Source organism: Leucoraja erinacea, chromosome 5 (assembly GCF_028641065.1).
Source record: "Leucoraja erinacea ecotype New England chromosome 5, Leri_hhj_1, whole genome shotgun sequence".
NCBI lineage: Eukaryota > Metazoa > Chordata > Chondrichthyes > Rajiformes > Rajidae > Leucoraja > Leucoraja erinaceus.
In genome coordinates this window covers 25,265,923-25,289,418 of record NC_073381.1, presented here as the reverse complement: position 1 = coordinate 25,289,418, position 23,496 = coordinate 25,265,923, and positions in this window count along the sequence as shown.

The following is a 23,496-nucleotide window of genomic DNA, read 5'->3' as shown; positions in this document are numbered from 1 at the left end:
AGAGGTGTGAAAGCTCATCCCTTCAGATTTAGTAACAGTTTCTTCCCAGCTGTTATCAGCCAAATGAACATTCTACCAACAACTAGAGAGCGGTCCTGATCTACCATCTGCTTCATTGGAGACCTTCAGGCTATCTTTAATCGGACTTTACTGAACTATATCTTGCACTAAACGTTAGTCTCTTTATCCTGTATCTGTATGCAGTGGACGTCTTAATTGTAATCATGTACGGTCTTTTTGCTGACTGGATAGCATGCAACAAAAAAGCTTTTCACTGTACCTCAGTACATGTGACAATAATAAATTAAACTACAGGTACTGAGACATTTAATGGCAAATAAGGAAAACCTGGTACAGACTTGACATGGTTCTTGTAGATGATTCCACTGACAAGGCCTGTTATTTCATCATTCTCTTGAAAGGTGTGGCCCTCTTCCACCCCAAGTTCTCATCTGGGGTAGTGCCCATCAAAATCACTTCTAATTCACTGGCTATATATTATCATTTAGCTGTCGCTTGCTGGTGCTTGTCCAAGTAAGGAAGAGGGATCCAATCAGGTTGCAGACTGAAATGAAAATAGGCCGAAAGAAAGAATAAGAGAGGGCCAAGACACATGGGTTAAATCGGCAATGTTAGCAACTTGACTGCAAGGTTACTTTCACCCTTGCATATGGAAATATAGAAAGTGTTTCAATGGAAGTTTCTTGAAACATAGAAAAATAGGTGCAGGGGTAAGCCATTCGCATCAGTACCCCGTTCCTGCTTTTTCTCCATATCCCTTAATTCCTTTAGCCCCAACAGCTAAATCTAACTCTTGAATGCTAGCTTGGCTGATTTTTAACCATAAGCTTCAAATACATTTTTTTGTCACCATCAATTATCACAGTTTCATGGCACCACTGTCTGCAGCCAGCTTTTCCTTCTGAGAGAAAAATGTTGAATCCAAGAGTGGAATAAACATCACTTTGAGCACATGCTCAAATGGTGATAAGATGGTGATAAGATCAGGATGTCCATTGTCCCTTAATGAAGAGTCCTTGAAATTTTGCAGTATAAATCCCATCGAGGGCAAAAATGACTTGCCTGCGGTTTAAATAGAGGTGCTTTATTGTTGCTGGAGATTGCCAGGCATGCAGATAATGAGGGAAATAGTTTGAGATAAGGAACTATGGGCTCTAGGATGTTCATTGGCACTGAAAGTTATAGTAGGCATAAGTTCAGAAGCTGATTGCAGGTGACTTGTGGCCATTTGGGTTATGGTGTCAGATAAATACTGTGGCAATAAATTAACATAAATGTGAAAGAAACTAATTGGTTTCAACCGAAGATAGACACAAAATGCTGGAGTAACTCAGCAAGTCAGACAGCATCTCTGGAGAAAGTGGGTGACGTTTTGGGTCGAGACCCTTCTTCAGACTGAGATTCAGCCCCCTGACTCTCAGTCTGAAGAACGGTCTCGACCCGAAACGTTTCCTTTTCTCCTGAGATGCTGTCTGACCCGCTGAGTTATTCCAGCTTTTTGTGTCTATCAGATGATTATAGGTCTCTCCAAGTGACGGGGAACTGCCACAACCTCTGTTCCCTCGATAGATTGCAACAGGAGCGCAATATCAGAACAAACCGCTGCCTGCATTTTCCAGGCTCTTATCTTTCCCACAGAGCTGCGCCTGAACTTTCCCAGCACTGCGGTGTGCCGGGTGAATGGAAAGGTGCAAGTTTGAAGGCTGCTCTTGGCCACTGTCACTGTGCAGCGGCACGTGACCCTCCAAACCTTTGCTCTGCAACACCACCACTCAACACTACAGCTCAGTGCGAGGTGGAAGCGGAGGTTTTATGAAGCCGTGCATTTAGGGGAGTCGGCAGCCCAGGGTAACAGTGACTCCGCGGAAACTGCCTTGACCCAGCCGGCTTGAAAGTGAGGGCTGGCGACTGCTGCTGTTCACTGCCCATCTCCACACTCAGTCTCCTTTACTCACCTCTCACTCGCCCATACTCAGTGTGCCCCGTACAAACTTGTTGCATTCAATTGTTCATCTTGGAGGAGAGTTAGAGTTTGAAGCCTTTTAAGTGGCACTTCAGCAATGAAAAAATAATCTTCACCAATTGCACCTCATCAATAACCCCGCCTACCCAGATCATTTGCTCTATCCGCCAAGGCCTGCTGGGTCTCCTGGCTGCTAACTGGCCTTCCCATTCCAATACTGACTTTTCTTTCCTGGGCCTCCCCCATTGCCAGAGTGGATGGCTCGATTGTAATCATGCATTGTCTTTCTGCTGACTGGTTAGCATGCAACAAAAGCTTTTCACTGTACCTCGGTCCACATGACAATAAACTAAACTTAAACACGCAAACTGGAGGATCAGTGCCTCATATTCTGCATGGGCGATGGGCAGTTAGCAACACAACAGTGTGAACACAGAAGGTACACAAAAATGCTGGAGAAACTCAGCGGGTGCAGCAGCATCTATGGAGCGAAGGAAATAGGCGAAGTTTTGGGCCGAAACCCTTCTTCAGACTGATGGGGGGTGGGGGGGAAAAGGAAGGAAAAAGGGAGGAGGAGGAGCCCGAGGGTGGGGGGATGGGAGGAGACAGCTCGATGGTTAAGGAAGGGGAGGAGACAGCAAGGGCTAGCAAAATTGGGAGAATTCAACGTTCATACCACCGGACGCAAGCAACCCAGGCAGAATATGAGGTGCTGTTCCTCCAATTTCCGGTGTTGTTCACTCTGGCAATGGAGGAGACCCAGGACAGGGAGGTGGGAATGGGAATGGGAGGGGGAGTTGAAGTGCTGAGCCACCGGTAGTTCAGGTAGGTTATTGCGGACTGAGCGGAGGTGTTCGGCGAAACGATCGCCCAACCTCCGCTTAGTCTCCCCGATGTAAATCAGCTGACATCTAGAGCAGCGGATGCAGTAGATGAGGTTGGAGGAGATACAGGTGAAACTTTGTCGCACCTGGAACGACTGCTTGGGTCCTTGAATGGAGTCGAGGGGGGAGGTGAAGGGGCAGGTGTTGCATTTCTTGCGGTTGCAACGGAAAGTACCCGGGGAGGGGGTGGTACGGGAGGGAAGGGAAGAATTGACAAGGGAGTTGCGGAGGGAGCGGTCTTTGCAGAAGGCAGACATAGGGGGAGATGGGAAGATGTGGCGAGTGGTGGGGGTCACATTGGAGGTGGCGGAAGTGGCGGAGGATTATGTGTTGTGTTTGCCGGCTGGTGGGGTGAAAGGTGAGGACTAGGGGGACTCTGCTCTTGTTGCGAGTGCGGGGATGGGGAGAGAGAGCAGTGTTGCGGGGTATGGATGAGACCCTGGTGCGAGCCTCATCTATGGTGGCGGAGGGGAATCCCCGTTCCCTGAAGAACGAGGACATTTCCGATGCCCTGGTGTGGAACGTCTCATCCTGGGAACAGATGCGCCGTAGGCGGAGGAATTGGGAGTAGGGGATGGAGTCTTTGCAGGGGGCAGGGTGGGAAGACGTGTAGTCCAGATAGCCATGTGAGTCGGTTGGTTTGTCGTGTATGTCGGTCAGAAGCCTGTCCCCTGCGATGGAAATGGTGAGGTCAAGGAATGGTAGGGAAGTGTCGGAAATGGTCCAGGTGTATTGGAGTGCCGGATGGAAGTTGGTGAAGTGGAAGAAGTCAGTTAGTTGTGTGTGGGTGCAGGAGGTGGCCCCAAAGCAGTCGTCAATGTAACGGAGGTAGAGGTCGGGGATGGGGCCCTGGTACGTATTGAACAAGGATTGTTCAACGTACCCGACAACGAGGCAGGCGTAGCTGGGGCCCATGCGCGTGCCCATAACTACGCCTTGTGTTTGGAGGAAATGGGAGGAGTCAAACGTAAAGTTGTTGAGGGTGAGGACCAACTCCGCTAGGCGGAGGAGAGTGTCAGTGGCTGGGTATAGGTTGCTCCTCTGGTCGAGGAAGAACCGGAGGGCTTTGAGGCCACCCTGGTGGGGGATGGAGGTGTAGATTGACTGGACATCCATGGTGCAGATGAGGGGGTGAGGGCCTAGAGAGTGGAATGCGCGTAGGCGGTGGAGTGTGTCTGAGGTGTCTAGAACATAGGTGGGAAGGGATTTGACCAAGGGGGATAGTATGGAGTCAAGGTATGTGGAGATGAGTTCGGTGGGGCACGAACAAGCAGAGACAATGGGTCTGCCGGGAGAGCCGGGTTTGTGGATTTTGGGGAGAAGGTAAAAACGGACTGTGCGGGGCTGGGGAACGATGAGGTTGGAAGCTTGGTCGGGCAGGGCGTGGGAATTGATGAAGTCGGTGATGGTTGGAGGTTCGCCGAACACCTCCGCTCAGTCCGCAATAACCTACCTAAACTCCCGGTGGCTCAACACTTCAACTCCCCCTCCCATTATCCAATCCGACCTCTCTGTCCTGGGTCTCCTCCATTGCCAGAGTGAGCAACACCGGAAATTGGAGGAACAGCACCTCATATTCCGCCTGGGTTGCTTGCGTCTGGATGGCATGAACGTTGAATTCTCCCAATTTTGCTAGCCCTTGCTGTCTCCTCCCCTTCCTTAACCCTCGAGCTGTCTCCTCCCATCCCCCTGCCCTCGGGCTCCTCCTCCTCCCTTTTTCCTTCCTTCTCCCCCCCCCCCCCCCCCCCATCAGTCTGAAGAAGGGTTTTGGCCCGAAACGTCGCCTATTTCCTTCGCTCCATAGATGCTGCTGCACCCGCTGAGTTTCTCCAGCATTTTTGTGTACCTTCGATCTTCCAGCATCTGCAGTTCCTTCTTGAACAAAACAGTGTGAACACAGAGTTCTTCAATTTTAATGGGAATGGGAGGAGAAAAGAATAAAGAGAAAATGAATGGAGGCATGGGTGCTGGGGAGGTTATTGCAACCATGCAAAGATTCCTGGAAGACAGTTTAGGTTGTTGATGAGAAGTTTCCTCAGAACCTCATTTTATCTCAGTTGCCTTCCGAAAACAGCCACCCTGTGATCATTCCACTCCTCTTCTTCTGTAACTCAGCAGGTCAGGCAACATTTCTGGAGAAAAGGAGTAGGTGAGGTTTCAGGTCCGAACCCCTTCTTCAGACTTGAGTCCGATCCGAGACATTATCTGCCCGTTGACCTGTTGAGTTACTCCAGCATTTGTGTCTATATCTTCAGTGTAAACCAACACCTGCAGATCCTTTCTACAACCTTCTTCCATCGGTTTGCTCTCTCCTCTCCTGATTTCCCTTCAATTCACAAAGCCTCCTGTTTGCTTCCCCCTCCCTTCTTCCCTGTTTATTCCTTCTATCTCCCTCTCGCCTTTCTCCATTCCTCAGCTATTTCCTTGTCTCTCCCTCAATTCTTCCCCCTTCTTCATCTCCTGATTCCCCCCCATTCTTCCTGCTCCCACTCTTACTCCCACACTTCCTTTTGCCTCCCATCTGTCCGCCCAAACCTCACTTCATGACATTACCTCTCAACCTGTTCTCCCCCCGCTGTCTCCCTCTCCTTCCCAATCACGGATCTTCCCCATTCTCCAGCACAAGACTGCCTGGCAGAGGAGCGAGTGAATCGCAACTTTGTTACAGCTTGAAAGCTTCTGATTGAATAATCATTTTATGCCAGTGTGTGAAAATAAGAATTTATTAAGCACCTTTCACACTTTTAACAAATCGCAAAGTACTTTACAATCATGAAACTACAATGAGGTGATATATCCCATTTCCTGAAAAGGATTATTTTAACAAAAGCCAGCCACCAGGCAGCATGTGTTTAAGAGGGAACTGCAGATGCTGGAGAATCGAAGGTTACACAAAAAAGCTGGAGAAACTCAGCGGGTGCAGCAGCATCTATGGAGCGAAGGAAATAGGCAACGTTTCGGGCCGAAACCCTTCTTCAGACCCTTCTTCTATAGCACCTGAAGGCAGCATGTGCTGTCTGATGGGCTTCACACTGTTTTATCATATATAAGCCTTCCATTGCAATGTAACATTTCATGGAAGATGTAGCTCGTGTATAGCTACCATTTTGTTTGGTATTTTTCTAAAGTTAAGATAAAATGCATCAAGAAATATCTCAGGTTTTTAATGTGTATGTTCAACAACCTTTTTTCCCAAGGTGGAAATATCAAGAACTAGAGGCCATATCTTTAAGGAGAGAGGGGGAAAGCTTAAAGGAGAGGCACAGGGCAAGTTTTTGACAGAAGGTGATGGGTGTCTGAAAAGCGCTGGTGTGGGTGGCGATGGACGCAGATATGATAGTGGCGTTTAAGAGGTTTTTATATGCTGGGAGCGGAGGGATACAGATCCTGTGCAGGAGAGGAGATTAACTTGGAGTCATGTTCCGCACGGACATTGTGAGCCAAAGGGCCTTTTCTTGTGCTGTACTATTCACATCAAACTGAATCTGACTCTGAACCACATGGGAAAATGTTAAGGGCAAGTGATAGAGTGTTTCTTAAATATGTACGGGTATTAGGGGAATTATAAGAGAAAGAGACATTGGAAAGATTGTTGAATCAATGCCAATTCTATCAATAATGAGAGCAAGGGTGAGAATTCCAGCTATAGATACACCTGAAGTATAGCAAAATATGATACTAGCCTACAAAATGTTGATATGTGGGAGAAATCCAGAGCACTCGGTGGAAAACCCTGCAGTCACAGGGAGAATGTGCAAGCTCCACAGACAGCACCCGAGATCAGGGTTAAACCTGGTCACTCATGATGTTATTACCTTACAGTTTATCTCCAAAACGCTTCTCTGGATATGTGTCTTTATCACAGGATGTGCAGTACTGTCCCAGTGATGTAGCAAGCCTTTCTTAAGTTTATATTGATTCTGTTTGTGCCTAATAGCATCGGATAGCATGAATTCCCACCTCCACTCCACCAGGAACCCACTCTGTCCTTTCTTAAAATATTATAACTTAACCTTGTCTTTCTATTCTTTGCATTTTCAGTGCAATTGCATGTACATTTTTCTGTGGCATACCAAAGAGGGTTTTTTTTCCAGTTTTTTAGTCTGTATTGCAGTACATGAAGATTAGTATCTTTTATTTTAACTTTTTTCCCCAAGTAAATGTTAATGTGTTTCGACCAACATAACTGCTCAATTTGATTATCTCCCACTTATTATTTTTGTATGATATCACATTGCTAATGTTTCCTGCTCGTATTTTTTAATCTGTTCCTGTCTCCTGTTTGATGGATGGCATTTTCCCTGCATCCCCACCAACATCCTTCTTCCCATCCCCCCCTCTTTCATCCCTCCCAGCTTGTCTCTTGGCGACTGGCAATAAATTTGCTGATTCTACAGAATGTGCTTCTTGTTTCAACATCCTTTATTTCTTTCTCATTTGCAGGAACAATTTTTTTTTGTTACATACATTTCTGATTTTTTATTTTTATGTTGTTCCCCACACTTAGTTGCCCTTTGTGGAAAACAGGGATCCAGTCTCTAGAAACATATAGTTGAGTCCTCTATCATGTTTCTTTCTATAATGTTATTGATCAACACATCTGCCCAGTTTATGGGGCCAGTCTTTGTTAAAAATACCTAAATTAAAAATGCTAGTAATTGTTTTACATACCTTTCCTTTAAAGCCAATATCAGTTGTATTATGATCACTCTTAGATAAATATCCACGTATCAATAAAGTGTGAACTATAACTAATTTATTGTTCATTACTTTGCCACTCTGGCGTGGTGATTGCAGTTCTATGAGGTTTTGCTGTGGGAAAGTATACAAATACATCCAAGTGAAGTTTATTTCTGATGTGAGATTGTTTTAGCTCAATCCAAAAGAAAATAAAAAACTTTGAATAAAACCCACCACATATTTGCTGCAAGCGTGTCTGATGACTGAATTTATGCTCTCTGTCATTTCACAACTAAATCTGTGGTGTGGGGAGGGGGTGAGGTAGATTGTACAGCTGCCACTGTTGGCTTAAATCATACCTCTTTATACCACCCATAAAATCTTCAGTATCTACTTTATTATTATTATCTCTTGTGACACAATTATTTTTTCCCTCAATCATTAATTCTACTCCTCCCACTCGACCAGGTTTTCCTGCCTTCTTGGAATTCCTTGTAGACGTTATTTCCTATTCGTTATCAGCTTCTAGAGCCTGCAGCCATCTTCATGTATTGGACAAGTAGAGTTTGAGCCAGCAACTACCAACAGCTTCTATTTATGTTGTACCTTAAACGTTATAAGATGATATACAGTAACTGGCAAGCAGTGTGCAGGAGGGAAATAAGAAGAATTGGCTGCCAGAGATAATATTAGGATAGCCTTGATTCCCTTGCTGCAGCTGAATCAGAATGGAAACAGGTCAGTGTGGTCCCACCCAGCTAAGTAGATGGAGCAGGAGGCTCCAATCACCTCTGTTTAGAGGATGCGTAAAGTTTACGGAGGTTGGGAGGAGGGCCAGTTTACATTTACCAAAATTAAAACGTGGTTGTTTGTGATTTTGAAAAGAACAGTGCTTCCTCATTTTGATCTAACTGATAATTAATTATACTATTGTTTATTGCATATTAATTTGTTGTTGATTTCATGTGCCTGTACAGCAGCAGCAAGTAAGGTCAATAAGTAAAGTTGATAAAAGAACAGTCTTAAGAAAGGTCTTGACCTGAAATGTCACCTATCCCTTTTATAACCATATAACAATTACAGCACGGAAACAGGCCATCTCGGCCCTACAAGTCCGTGCCGAACACATTTTTTTTCCCCTTAGTCCCACCTGCCTGCACTCATACCATAACCCTCCATTCCCTTCTCATCCATATGCCTATCCAATATCCAGAGATATTGCCTGGCCTGCTGAGTTCCTCCAGCATTTTGTGCCTATCTTTGGTGTAAACCAACATCTGCAGTTTATTCCTACACAGGGAAAGGGAAGTCTGGTGGGGAGCCACTTCATTCCAGTTGGGTCCAGAGAGCAGCAGCTGTGAGCTGTGAACCAGATGAGAAAGAAGGGCATGAGGGAAGTGGGGAGAGAAACCAGGGAAATAGTTATGGTCGGGGCTCGGCTGCAGAACAACCTCACGAAGTTTGGAATTACGCTAAAAAAGGGATAGTGTGGCAAAGGATTTTATAAGGTGGCCTAATTCACCATTTTGCGGCATGTCTCATTTACTATCTAATCATAAATAATGTAGTTTATAAGAGTGTCCTTGCATCTAGATAGACACAAGAAATAGGTGCAGCCAATTACCCTCTCCGCGGAGAAGTTCCCAGAGGTTCACTCTCTGTGTGAAAAAAGTCTTCTCATCTCATGTTTTAAAGTTCCATTTCCCTGCCTTATTCTTAAGCTGTGACCCCTGTCCTGGACAATTCTGCAGACCCTTGTTAATTGTATTTGGTTCACTCTTTCAATCCTGCAGTGTCCTACCTTTGTATTTCTGTGTTTTTGTTCAAACAGTTGTGTCACTCACTTCCTGTGGGTTGGCACTTCCCTGGTTACCATGTGGAATTTGACATGACTCACCCCTGAATCTCTTACTGGCCATGGGGATAGACTGGGGAGGGCTGAGGTGTTGGAAAGGCTGGCTTGGGTCGACGACATTTCCATAAGGCATCTCGATTTGGAGAAGACTGAAGCTAGATACGAATAGAACTTTCCAAATTTATTCAAACAAATTTATTTATTTGACTAACTGGTCTGTAATTTCTTTTTCTCTCTCTCCCTTTTTGTTCATTCCTGCAGTGTCCTATGGTATTTATTGACATTTGTCACTCATTTCTGTGGGTTGGCAATTAATTTAACATCAAATCTCTGTAAAGCACTTTGGCGTTGGAAAGGCTGGTTTGGTTGAAAAAGTGCTATTTAAACTAAAGCTAGATATTATTATTATTATTTATCCCAGAAGGGAAATTAATTAATCTGCAAACAATTATAAAAACACAAAATACATAAAACATGAAAAAGTGATGAGCGGAAAGGATTGGGCATGTGACCAAAGATTGGGGGCGGGGACAGGGGGGTCAGTCTCAGTCTCAGTCTTCCCCACGACAGAAGGAGGAGGGTTTGTATGGTTTGATAGCCACAGGGAAGAAGGATCTTCTGTGGCGTTCTGTCATGTATCTTGGTGGAACCAGTCTGGTGCTGAAGGTATTCCTCAGGTTGACCAGTGTGTCATGGAGAAGATGAGCTATATTGTTGAGGATGCTCCACAGTTTGAGAAGCATCCTCCCACCCAATTAATCCATCTCCCATGCATCCAACTCTGCCCCCAGGACAGAGCCAGTTAAAAAGGAACAAATTGAAATAATAACATGGTGGCAGAAATCTATGATCATATTTTTGCATATTGTATTCCTGGTGTATTATTAACCTGAAAATGGTCTTATTGTTGTCATTTAGTGGCATCTGCGGGATGAAGGAAAGAGCGTTCACGTCGTGCCCTGTTTCCACCAATCTTTCCGCCACCACACATAAGAAGCGCAAGACAGTTTAGAAGGATGTATACTCTGGAGTTTAGAAGGATGAGAGGGAATCTTATTGAAACATATAAGATTATTAAGGGTTTGGACCTGCTAGAGGCAGGAAAGATGTTCCCGATGTTGGGGGAGTCCGGAACCAGGGGCCACAGGGTAAGGCATTTAGAACAGAGACGAGGAAACACTTTTTCTCACAGAGAGTTGTGAGTCTGTGGAATTCTCTGCCTCAGAGGGCGTTGGAGGCCGGTTCTCTGGGTACTTTCAAGAGAGCTAGATAGGGCTCTTAAAGATAGCAGAGGCAGGGGATATGGGGAGAAGGCATGAACGGGGTACTGTCAGTCAGTCAGTCAATTTTATTTATATAGCACGTTTAAATCAACTTGCGTTGAATCCAAAGTGCTTTACATAGAAGAAATAATTAAGTTTCCGCACATCCATAGAAAAATTAAAAAAAAGAAAAATGACACAACACATTATAAAATTCAACATGAACGTCCCCCCACAGCAGAATAAAAATTTTCCACTGTGGGGAAAGGCATCAGAAAGTTCAGTCCTCTTCCTCTGTGATCACCCGAGGTCGGGGCCTATTTGTTGCCTCCGCAGCCAGTCTGATGTTTTCAGGCCCTCTTGCTGGGAAGATGGAAATCCGGCGTCGGGTGAACACTCCTCAGCGGCTTGGAAATGTCTGGAGCGGCCGCTTCCTCCCCGGAGACCGCGGCACCCGAAGTCCTCAGGCCGCGCTGGTTAGAGCTCCGACTCTGGCGATCTCGGATCCCAGGCTCCGCGGTGTTATAAATCCAGCGCCGCCCGCGGCTGGACGCTCCGCAGCCACAGCTCCTCGGATGTTGGAGTTGGCAGTCACAGCACTCCGGAGCTTACCGCACAGCGACCTGGGTAGGGCATCGCCCGCTTCGTGATGGTGTCCTAGCGCTGTGCCGCCACCGAAGCTCGGGTTCCGGCAGGAATTGCCATTCCAGTCCGATGGTATGCCGCGAGGAAGGGGCGAAGAAGAAGCTCGGAGGGAAGCCTCTTCTGACCTCCAACAAGGAATTTTACAAATACATGAATCCTGTTTTAACAGGACTAAAAATAAAAAAGGGGTTGGGGATGATCAGCCATGATCACATTGAATGGTGGTGCTGGCTCGAAGGGCCAAATGGCCCACTCCTGCACCTATTGTCTATTGACAGACACCATTGTATGCAGATGCCGAGAAGTGTGTTCAGCTCTGGCTTCTAATCTTGTGTGTGGACTCAATAAGAAGAAAAGTGTAATCTGCACAAATGATCTGTAATTATCAGTTTTTTGGGACCCATTTGTAAATCAAAGAAAACCTAAAATCTCGTCCACTTTGCAAGGTTCCCTAAATTTGGCTGTGATTTATTTTGCAGCCAGAATTAGTTACACCTGACAGGGTTTTCATGTATTTGTAAAATTCCTTGTGAAGTCTTGATGCCAGTTAACTTACTTACCTCATCTTCAATGGCCTTGCTCTGCAGTTAGACGAGAACGATCCAGAACTGTTTTAAGAATGGCAAAGAAAGAAGTTGTTCCTGGATGGACATTATAACGACACAGAAAGATACATTGCCAGATGATTAGTTTAGTTTACTTTAGAGATGCAGCATAGAAACAGGCCCTTCGGCCCACCAAGTCCACAGCGACCAACAATCCCTGCACACTAGGGACAATTTACACTTATGCCAAGCCAATTAACCTACAAACCTGTATATCTTTGGAGTGTGGGAGGAAACCGAAGATCTTGGAAAAAACCCACTCAGGTCACGGGGAGAATGTACAAACTCTGTACAGACAGCACCTGTAGTCAGAATCGAACCCAGGTCTCTGGCGCTGTAAGGTAGCAACTCTACCATTGCACTACCATGCCATCCTGATGATGAGGAAAGGTCATTGTTTATGGTTTGCACTGTCCATTCCATTTTATGTAACTTAAAATAGGAGCAGGTGTAGACCACACAACCCTCTGAGTCTGGACATTGATTCTTCCCCTCCAGTACATTTTCCTATCAGATTCCCTAAGATCCTAATGCGCTAGTTTCAGCCTTGGATTGACTAACTTGCTGAAGAGGGAATGACTCCCCACCAACTCCACAAGGGCGAGTAGGAAATCCTTAAAAAAAAATTAAGTTGAAAAAAGAATCACAGCCCTCTGGGATGCAGTATTCCAAAGAACCGCCAACCATTTGTAAAAACAAAAAAACTTAATTGATGGATCCCATCTGAGTCTTTGTTCGCTAAATCTGTTCAAGTTCTAAGAAGGGTTTTGGCCCGAAATTTTGCCTATTTCCTTCGCTCCATAGATGCTGCTGCACCCGCTGAGTTTCTCCAGCTTTTTTGTGTAACCCTCCTGTTCAAGTTCAAGTTGATTGTCGAGTTCGAGTTTATTGTCCCTGATAGGACAATGAAATTCTTGCTTTGCTTCAGCACAACAGAACATAGTAGGCATCGACTACAGAACAGATCAGTGTGTCCATATACCATTATATAAATATATACACACATGAATAAATAAACTGATAAAGTGCAAATAACAGATAATGGGCTATTAATGATCAGAGTTTTGTCCGAGCCAAGTTTAATAGCCTGATGGCTGTGGGGAAGTAGCTATTCCTGAACCTGGTTGTTGCAGTCTTCAGGCTCTTGTACCTTCTACCTGTAGGTAGCAGGGAGATGAGTGTGTGGCCAGGATGGTGTGGGTCCTTGATGATACTGCCAGCCCTTTTGAGGCAGCGACTGCGATAGATCCCCTCGATGGAAGATGATGGACTAGGCAGTGTTTACTCCTTTTTATAGTCTTTTCCTCTACAGGACGCTCAAATTGCCGAACCAAGCCACGATGCAACCGGTCAGTATGCTCTCTACTGTGCACCTGTAGAAGTTAGAGGGAGTCCTCCTTGACAAACCGATTCTCCGTAATCTTCTCAGGAAGTAGAGGCGCTGATGTGCTTTCTTAATAATTGCATCAGTGTTCTCGGACCAGGAGATCTGAACTCTTCCGCTGGAAAACAGCCTTTCAATATCTCTCTGCTCTGAACCTTGTACAACTCAATAGGATCATATGTCGTTCTTATAGACGTATAAAGTGTACGTACCCATCCTATTCAATCACTGCCCATAGGACAACCCCTCGCCCAATGAACCAACCTTGTGAGGCAATGTTGTCTTCAAGTCAAATAGATCCTCCCTAGTGTTAATATGAATACTCCAGGTGTGGTGTTACCAAGGCCCTGTAGAATTACAAGACATCCCTACTCGAGCAAAAAAGGATAATATCCCATTTACCTTTGCAGTTCCTGTCATTATCTGTGTGTTGATATGAGGGAGCAAGTAGCAGTTTTTTTAAATTTCAAAAATAAGCTTCACTTGTGATCAAAATATATCGAAAACAAATATCGTGTAAAACTCCTAATGTATTCCTAGTGCATGTGTACATTCAATATTGCTGGTGTTCCTGGTTTTGTTAGCAGCTCACTGTTTCTTTACAAACCACACCATTGCCACTCATGTGGCCCCCTGGGGTGATGTCCTTGCCCGTGCTTGTGGAGTGGCCCCACTGAGCTCAGCCCCTCAAAGTCCAGTGCGGACTTTATTTCTTCTTGTGGATGGAATATTAAACTGGAGAACCACCTGCCTATTTTTCCATTATTCACTTTTCCACCCCAATGCAAACCTTTTATTACTGGGTTTTTACTGCTGTCTGTGGAGATCTTTTCTGTTCAAATTAACCATCTTGTTTGCTGCATCATCAAAAGCACTTTCTCTCATAAGGCCCGCATTCACTGCCTGTCTACTGGCAGTTAATTATCCCTGTTTCAGGGATAATTAAGAATCAAGCCCATTTGTATTGCAGTCACAGGTAGATCAGACATAGACTATGTGGATGGCATATTTCATTCCACAAATAGGTTAATGAGAGGGTTTTCACAACAATGCAATAGTTTCATGTGGGCAGCAGCCTTTATACCTAGTTAATTTGGCCACATAATTGGTGTTGCTGAGCCATTAAACCACACTTTGCTGAAATAATAACTTTACCAGAATGCTGCCCTGCTCATGTAAATGCTCATCAACATTTTTGAATGACCCGAGATTATATAATTTCATTACTTTATATAAATAGAACCACACCAGGGGCACCGCACGATTGGCAGCCTCGCCAACAGTCTGTTTTTTCTTTTTTTTGTGGTCATTTTTAGTGTGTTTTAAAAGTTTGTGTTTATGTTCTCTGGTTTGTTTTATGTGGGGGGGAGGGGAAACTTTTTTTTCAATCTCTTACCCTGCCGGAGATGCGATTGTTTTGCGGGTCGTATCTCCGGTCACTCTGCGGCCTAACATCATGGAGCTGGAGGCCTCACTTGGGACTGGCTTTGAGCCCCACCGCGGGGCGTGGACGTACCGTCGGAGCTGATCCCTTGCCTGGGATCCCTCCAACTGTGGCCTGCGGACTTTACCATCGAGAGCTCGCAGTCTCGGGTAGAGACCGTAGATGTCGGGAGCTCCAACGGTGCAGAAGGTTCGACAAGCCCCGACCCGGAGTCAGATCGCACGGCACAGGGAGCTGAGATTCCCCCCGATACAGGAGCTTGATCGCCCCGACGCAGAGGATCCGACCACCGGCTACAGGAGTAAGATCGTCCCGTCAACGGAAGGCTCGAGGCCCCCGACCGTGGGAGAACAAAGAAGGGAAGATATTGAACTTTTTTTGCCGAACAAATTGAACTTTTTTTCGTCTTCCATCACAATGAGGAATGTGGAGGATTCACTGTGATGGATGTTTATGTTAAAAAGTATTTTGTTGTGTTCTGTTGCTTTTTATTTGTATGACTGACTTGGCAAATGAAATTCCTCGTATGTTGCAAAACATACTTGGCTAATAACGTATTATTGTACTTTATTCTCAGTTGACAGCGCTCAATATATCAAGTGCAGTTTCATACCATTTCAATGAAATATTCTGGGCATTGAACCCAGTTTGAGAACATAACCTAGGCTGAAGATAGACACAAAAAGCTGGAATAACTCAGCGGGACAGGCAGCATCTCTGGAGAGAAGGAATGGATGATGTTTCGGGTCGAGACCCTTCTTCCGACTGGTTAGGGATATGGGAAATGAGAGATATAGACGGTGATGTGGAGAGATAAAGAACAATGAATGAAATGATCGCCTCACGGAACACCTTGGCTCAGCCTGCCTGAACCAACCTGACCTCCCGGTTGCTGGACACTTTAATTCTCCTTCCCATTCCGACACAGACCTTTCTGTCCTTGGTCTCCTCCATTGTCAGAGTGAGGCTGAACGCAAATTGGAGAAACAGCATCTCATATTTTGCTTGGGTAGCTTACAGCCCAGTGGGATGAATATAGATTTCTCTCACTTCAGGTAGCCCCGGCATTACCTGTCTCTCTATTCCTCCCCCACTCATGTCGCACTAGCTTCTCATTTGCACCCTACAAACAGCTTACAATGGCCTGTTTCCTTTATCCTCGTTATCTTTTTGCATATCTTTCATTTATTATTCCACTGAGTTACTCCAGCTTTTTGTGTCTATCTTCGGTTTAAACCAGCATCTGCAGTTCCTTCTTACACATAATCTAGTCTGACATTTCCAAGCAGGATGAGGGAATGTACCATGTACCTTTCGGATGACTGTGCCATATCAAAGTCTTGTGCAATTGCTCAGATGTATCCCATGGTGAAAGGCCCCATGGTATTACATGACTCAGCCTGGTAGATGCAGGAAGGATGTTTGCCCTGACTGAGGAGTCTCAAGCCAATAACCACCGTCTCAGAATAACGGGTCGACGGTTTAGGATATGAGCAATTTCTTCACTCAGCAGCAGATGAATTTTTGGAATTCTGTATCTTGAGGACTGTGACGAATCAAGAGTGTTTTATCGTCATGTGTCCTGAAAAGGAACAATGACATTCTTACTTGTAGCAGCACAACAGATATGTGCATAGTACTCTGAAATACCTATAATAAACAACAAAAACAAGTTATATATATATATATAAAACACTTCTGTGTTTTATAGACCCTCCCACCAGAAGGGGTGTGGCCTTCATGGCGTGATTGACAGGAGAGAGAATCTCAACATTTTTAAAATACTAATAACTTTTATTTTTCATCGATGGGAAAAATCCTCGGCACCTGACGAGCAGAGGGGGACTGAGTAAGATGGCAAAAATCACAGCCATACGTGGTAGCGTTTTTTCTAAAATCAATATAAAATGCAAACAGGAAGTGGTCAAGATTAAACTTTTAATTGTACAGAAGGCAAGGCAACTTTAATTAGGCAAGGCAACTTTAATTAGGCAAGGCAACTTTAAGTAGGCAAGGCAACTTTAATTAAGCCACACAGCTTTAGCATTTTCAAACCTAAGGCAACACAGCTTTAGCATTTCCAAACCAAAGGCACCACAACTTTAACATTTCCAAACCAAAGGCAACACAGCTTCAGCATTTCCAAACTATATTTTCAAACCACATTAAGGGCCGTGACAGGTCAGTAAAACCACTCACAGATTAGTAGACATGTGTTTCAGAGTTATTCACAGCTCAGATTGAGATTGGGTTTTATAGTCCCTCCAGAAGGGGCGTGGCCTTCAGGATGGAGAATCTCAACATTTTTTAAACACTAATAACTCTTTTATTTTTTAATCGATGGGGAAAATCCTCTTGTCCTGCGCAGCGGAGGGGGACTCTGAGTAAGATGGCCAGAAAATCTCAGCCATAAGTGGCAGCGTTTTTTCTAAAATCAATATACAGAACAACAGGAAGTGGTCAAGATCAGACTTTTAGATCAGACTATCTATCTAGTTCTATCTATTCTATTATCTATCTATCTATCTATCTATCTATCTATCTATCTATCTATCTATCAGTCAAATAAATAAACAATAGTGCAAAGTCAAAAATAATGTTCCCAATCTATATAGTTGTGAGCTTATTTGGAGGTTGTAGTGTTTAATAGCCTGATGGTTGTAGGGAAGAAGCTGCTCCTGAACCTGGATGCTACAGTTTTTAGTCTCATATATCTCTTCCCGATGGCAGGAGTGAAATGAGAGCATCGTCAGGGTGGTGTGGGTCTCTGACGATGCTCGCTGCCTTTTTGTGGCAGTGACTCTTGTAGATTCCTTCGATGGTGGGGAGGTCAGCACCTGTGGTGGACTGGGCAGTGTTCACCACTCAGCAATCATCTCAGTTCCTGGATGTTAGAGTTGCCGACCCAGGCTGTGATGCAACCAGTCAAAATGCTCTCTCCTGTACACAGTCAAATGAGTATTTGTTAATAAACCAAATCTCCTCAATCGTTGTATTCATTCAAAAGACACAATCATCGTGTTAATTCAAAGCAGGGATCAGAGTTCTGGGTATTAAAGGAATCAAGGAACGTATGGCAGAGGAAAATGGAGACTCAACCAATAATCACCCTTCAAAAAACACTAACTTAAAACAACTATGGACAATTAATTTTCTCTGTGGATTGTCACCTTGTCGTAGAGAAGCTTGTGTGGACCTGAGAGTGATGCCATCTGGAGCTATGCTCCTGGTAGGGCCACCCATAGAGGTAAGGTCGAGGGGCAGGTCTCTGACAAAGAGCAATCCAACCAAGACCTCAAAGGTGGAACAGGCAGAGGATGATGGCTAACCTTAATGAAGCACCACAACGGCTGGGAAGGCAGATGATGGCTGCAGCAGAAAAGGGTCTCCGGTCGTCTTGGACTCCATGCCACTGGATCCCAACCCAGATCTGTCAAGGACCGTGGGGTCGCTGTCTGTGCACCTGTCTCCCCACGTTAAACAAAGTCACACACAGGCGTTCTCCACACAGGGAATAACACCCTGGGGACACTCTGGTCAGCCATGACCGAAGGGGGCCTAAGAAGGGCTATAAATCTCATTTCTGTCTCTGGGAGCGCAGCAAAAGCATTATTTGCCTATATGACCCAGATACCACCAAAATAATTGGTTGGATGTCTTTAATACTAATAATAATACGAATAAAATGGCAAAAACAATTAATATCTGCCTTTAATGCAGTAAAACACCTAGTCGCAGCTGAAGAAAATACCATCTATGCTGCCTCAAGACAATCTTCCAGGTTTACTGGCAAAAAGGGCAAAATAAGAGCGTCCTCACCCAGGCCAATATCCCCTTAATCGAGGCCCGATTACTCTCATTTGGCTATATTGGTCAAGTCACAAAGGAGTCCCATGTAACTCACTGAAGCAGCGGACCACTTTATAACCTATCCACCCACGCGCCCAATCAGTATTTTCTATGTAAGAGTCTCTGGTTTATGTGCTGGCCTCATTAGCCTCCTCAAAACTGACCAAACTAGAAACTGTTGTAAGAAGGAATTGCAGATGCTGGTTTAAGGCGAAGATAGACTCAAAATGCTGGAGTAACTCAGCGGGATGGGCAGTCTCTCTGGAGAGAGGAAATGGGTGCTGTTTTGGGTCCAGATCTGAAGAATGGTCTTGATCCGACACGTCACTAATTCCTTCTATCCAGAGATGCTGCCTGTCCCGCTGAGTTACTCCAGCATTTTGTGTCTCTCTTGAGTGGGATTCAGTCATCCTCCTTCCTGCCTAAAGGATGACAATGACCAAAGTTGCTTTGCAGATAAGTTGTTCAATAAAATGTAACACCAAGCCTCAACAAAACAAAATGAGAATAAAATCTGAAGAAGGGTTGCGACCCGAAACGTCACCCATTCCTTCTCTCCAGAGATGCTGCCTGTCCTGCTGAGTTACTCCAGCTTTCTGTGTCTATCTTCGGTTTAAACCAGCATCTGCAGTTCCTTCTTATACAAAATAAAATGTGAGATTTATATTGTGGTTTATAAGGGAATATACATTTGGCATTGAGAGCAAGTGGATTGGAAGTGAAGGAGACTGTTATTTCACTTTGTGGTCACTAGATGCCAGCACTTTGCTGTAACAGGATGAATATTGCCACTGATGGCAACTTGCCAAACATTTCAGTGCATTCGTCTGTGCTTTGTGTGAAAAGGTTTCCTCCCTCCAAACGAGTAACGGCTGTTCTGAATTGGGGAAAAAAATTGAGGTGGGTGTTTTGAAAGGAAGGCGCTTATAACAAAGGACGCTTTCTTTTTTAAACGCTGGAGAATACAGGAGCTTCGTCCTAACAATTGCTGCCTGCATGTTTGACGTTTTTCCACAATGAAATATAATTATATACATTCCCAGTTGGGTCTGAATCACAGATTCACTGACATTTAAGTTGGCCTCTCCTCAGTGAATCCTGAATGGTTCATTAGACGGACTTCCGCACTGCTGAGCTGCAAACCACCTTCTGGGGAAGCATGAAGCCGGGCACTCTCCCAGACCTCTCCCCCGCACCGCAGCAGCCTTCCCTTGTCAGCAGAACATCAGAAATGATTGATGCACACCTTGGCACTCCTCCTGGAGACTGAGAGGACAACAATCCTGGGAAATTATATATTTATTTTAAACTGCGTGCATTAGGAAGACAGTAATTAATAAATAAAATCTGTTTTTTTTTAAAGGAAGTGGCATTAAATATTAATTTTAATTCGATCCTTTTTCCAGGAACACATTCACTTGGACGATGAGGTTTGCTAGGTTCTTGGTGGCAGTGGGTACTTAGATGTGGGAGATAAAGGTGCCAGATGGATTCGGATTGCCATGGTAAAGGGAGACATGATAACCTTCCTGCATCCTATCATCGATTAAATGAAATGTAAGTCCTAACAGCATCATTGGATTTATTGATCAGTGTAGAGGTCAAACATGTAATGTTAATGCAGCTGATGATATTTTCAGATGCCACATGTGACATTGGTACGTGACAATTTTCTCACAAAATGTAACACAAAGAAACAAACGTCTTTGTTAAACTGCTTTTCTCGTGGCGCCCGTCTCCATCTCGGCTTCTGATTCTGTTGTATTAAAACAAAAAGACCAATATCTTCAGGTGAAATAATATTGAGGGAAGAGCTGCCAAACAGTAGCACAATTTTATGGCATACAAGAACAGAATAGTATGAATTTTAAAAAGGACACATAATCCATTCTACCTATTATTATAAAATGAAGCCTTCCTGTCCATGACATAATTTGCACAATGAATGGCACAGTATCATATTGGTAGAGCCGCTCTGACATTGCCCGAGACATGGGTTTGATCCTCCTGTGATAGTAGAGGTAGGCCATTCGGCCCATCAAGTCTATTACGCCATTCTATCATGGCCGATCTATCTTTCCCTCCCAATCACATTCTCCTGCCTTCTCCCCAAAATCCCTGACACATGATCCTGACCTCGGATGCTATCGGTGTGGAGTTTACCTGTTCTACCTGACACCTCTTGTTTCCTCCTACATACAAAAGACGTGCAGATTTGCAGGTTAATTGGCTTCAGTAGTTTGTCACATTGTGTAGGGAATGGATGAGAAAGTGGGCTAACATAGAACTAATGTGAATGGGTGGTGGGCATGGACTTGGTGGGCCAAAGGGCCTGTTTCCCTCCGGATCTCTAAACTAAATTTAAGCATCAGAAACAGTTAAACTGTTGAATCAAATCGAAGTTATTGTCATATGCACAAATACGGTCAGATACAAGTACAATTAAATCTTGCTGGCAGTAGCAGCGCAGACAGACTCGTATATTCAAAACGCAAGTTATACTCGCTTGTACTCGCTAGAATTTAGAAGATCTTATAGAAACTTAAAAAATTCTTAAGGGGTTGGACAGGCTAGATGCAGGAAGATTGTTCCCGATGTTGGGGAAGTCCAGAACAAGGGTTCACAGTTTAATGATAAGGGGGAAATCTTTTAGGACCGAGATGAGGAAAACATTTTTCACACAGAGTGGTGAATCTCTGGAATTATCTGCTACAGAAGGTAGTTGAGGCCAGTTCATTGGCTATATTTAAGTGGGAGTTAGATGTGGCCCTTGTGGCTAAAGGGATCAGGGGGTATGGAGAGAAGGCAGGTACAGGATACCGAGTTGGATGATCAGCCATGATCATATTGAATGGCGGTGCAGACTCGAAGGGCTGAATGGCCTACTCCTGCACCTATTTTCTATGTTTCTATATATAAATTACATAAAGTTCTGAAAAGCAGGAAAAAGATTGTTGAAAGAAGGTATTCCAAATATGGGCTATTGAGACTCCTTGACCAGGAAGATAATAATAGTGCTAGAATAACTCGGGTCAGGCAGCATCCCTGGAGAACATGAATGGGTTATGTTTTGGGTCGAGACCCTTCTTCAAACTGATTGTCGGTGGGGAAGAAAGCTGGAAAAGGGGAGAGGCAGGATCTGCATGGCAGGTAATAGGTCGATTCAAGCGAGGGAGGGAGTTCTGATAAGAGAGCTGGTTGGAACAACTAACAAAGTGAGGAAGGTGCGAGACAGGTTTGAAGAGTTATGGATTATAAAGCCAGATGGAGGAAATTGGCGGGGTTGGGTGTGTGGCCTCACTATGGCAATGGAGGAGGCCCAGGATAGAAAGGTTAGCATGCGAATGGGAAGGAGTATTGAAATGGGAAGCGACTGGGAGATCTAGTAGGCCTTGGCGGACCAGGTGCAAGTGTTCAGTTAGTCACTATCTATGTTGGGTCTCGCCGATTTACAGGTTCTCGCAAAGATTGGGCCTTTCTACACCCACCCCCTTCCAATCACCACTTCACCCAATCACCCACACCCTCTGTGCTGCACAACATAACTTATCCAATATCAATAATAAATATAGAGGTGGAGGTGGCACCGATCTATACAGACATTTTTAACCAGTCCCTGCAAACATGTACTGTCCCTGCCTACTTCAAAATCTCCACTATTGTCCCTGTACCCAAAAAGGCAAGGATTACTTGTCTTAATGACTGTCACACTGACCTCTGTAGTCATGAAGACACTTGAAAGGCTTGTGCTGGCCAAACTGAAAAATATCACAAACTCCCTGCTGGACCCTCTGCCGTTTGCATATCGGGCCAATAGATCCGAGGATGACCTGGGCCTCCACTTCATGCTACAGCATCTAGACCGTCAGGGGACCTGTGCGAGGATCCTGTTTGTTGATTTTAGCTCTGCATTCAACACCATTGTGCCAGAGCTACTACACTCCAAACTTTCCGAGTTGACTGTGCCTGAACCCCTCTGTCGGTGGATCACCAGCTTCCTGACAGACAGGAAGCAGGCATGCGAGGCTGGGAAAGCACATCTCGGACCCGCAAACGCTCAGCATAGGAGCACCGCAAGGCTGAGTACTCTCTCCTCTCCCCTACACCAACGACTGAACCTCCACAGACACTTCTGTCAAGCTTCTCAAGTTTGCGGACTACACAATCCTGTTTGGACTGATCCAGGATGGGGAGGAATCTGCCTACAGACAAGAAGTGTCACAGCTGGCATCCTGGTGCCGTCGCAACAACCTAGAGCTCAATGTTCTTAAGACAGTGGAATTGATTTCAGATTTTAGGAGAGCTCCCCCTTTCCTCACCCCACTCACCATCAACAACACCACAGTCACATCTGTGGAGTCTTTTAAGTTCCTGAGAACCATCATCTCCAAGGACCTTAAATGGGGGGCTACCATCGACTCCACAGTCAAAAAGGCACAACAGAGGATGTACTTCCTACGGCAGCTGAGGAAGCACAATCTGCCACAGGCAATGATGGCCCAATTCTACACGGCCATCGTAGAGTCTGTACTCACCTTCTCCATCATGGTCTGGTTTGGCTCATCCACCAAGCACGACACCTGGAGGCTGCAGCGAATCGTCCGATCAGCAGAGGTTATTGGCTGCAACCTTCTCTTCATTGATAAACTGTACACTGCAAGGGCCAGGAAGCGAGCGGGCAAGATCATCTCTGACCCCTCTCACCCTGGCCACAAACTCTTTGAATCACTTCCCTCTGGAAGACGACTCCGGATTGTCAAAGCTGCCACAGCCAGACATTAAAAGTTTTTTATCCACGAGTACTTGCTCTACTCAACAGCCAAAAATCTGTAGCCTCCCTTTGATCTGGTATTTTGTTGGTTCACATGCTTGATCAATGGTGTTTTATCATTAATGTTTTATTA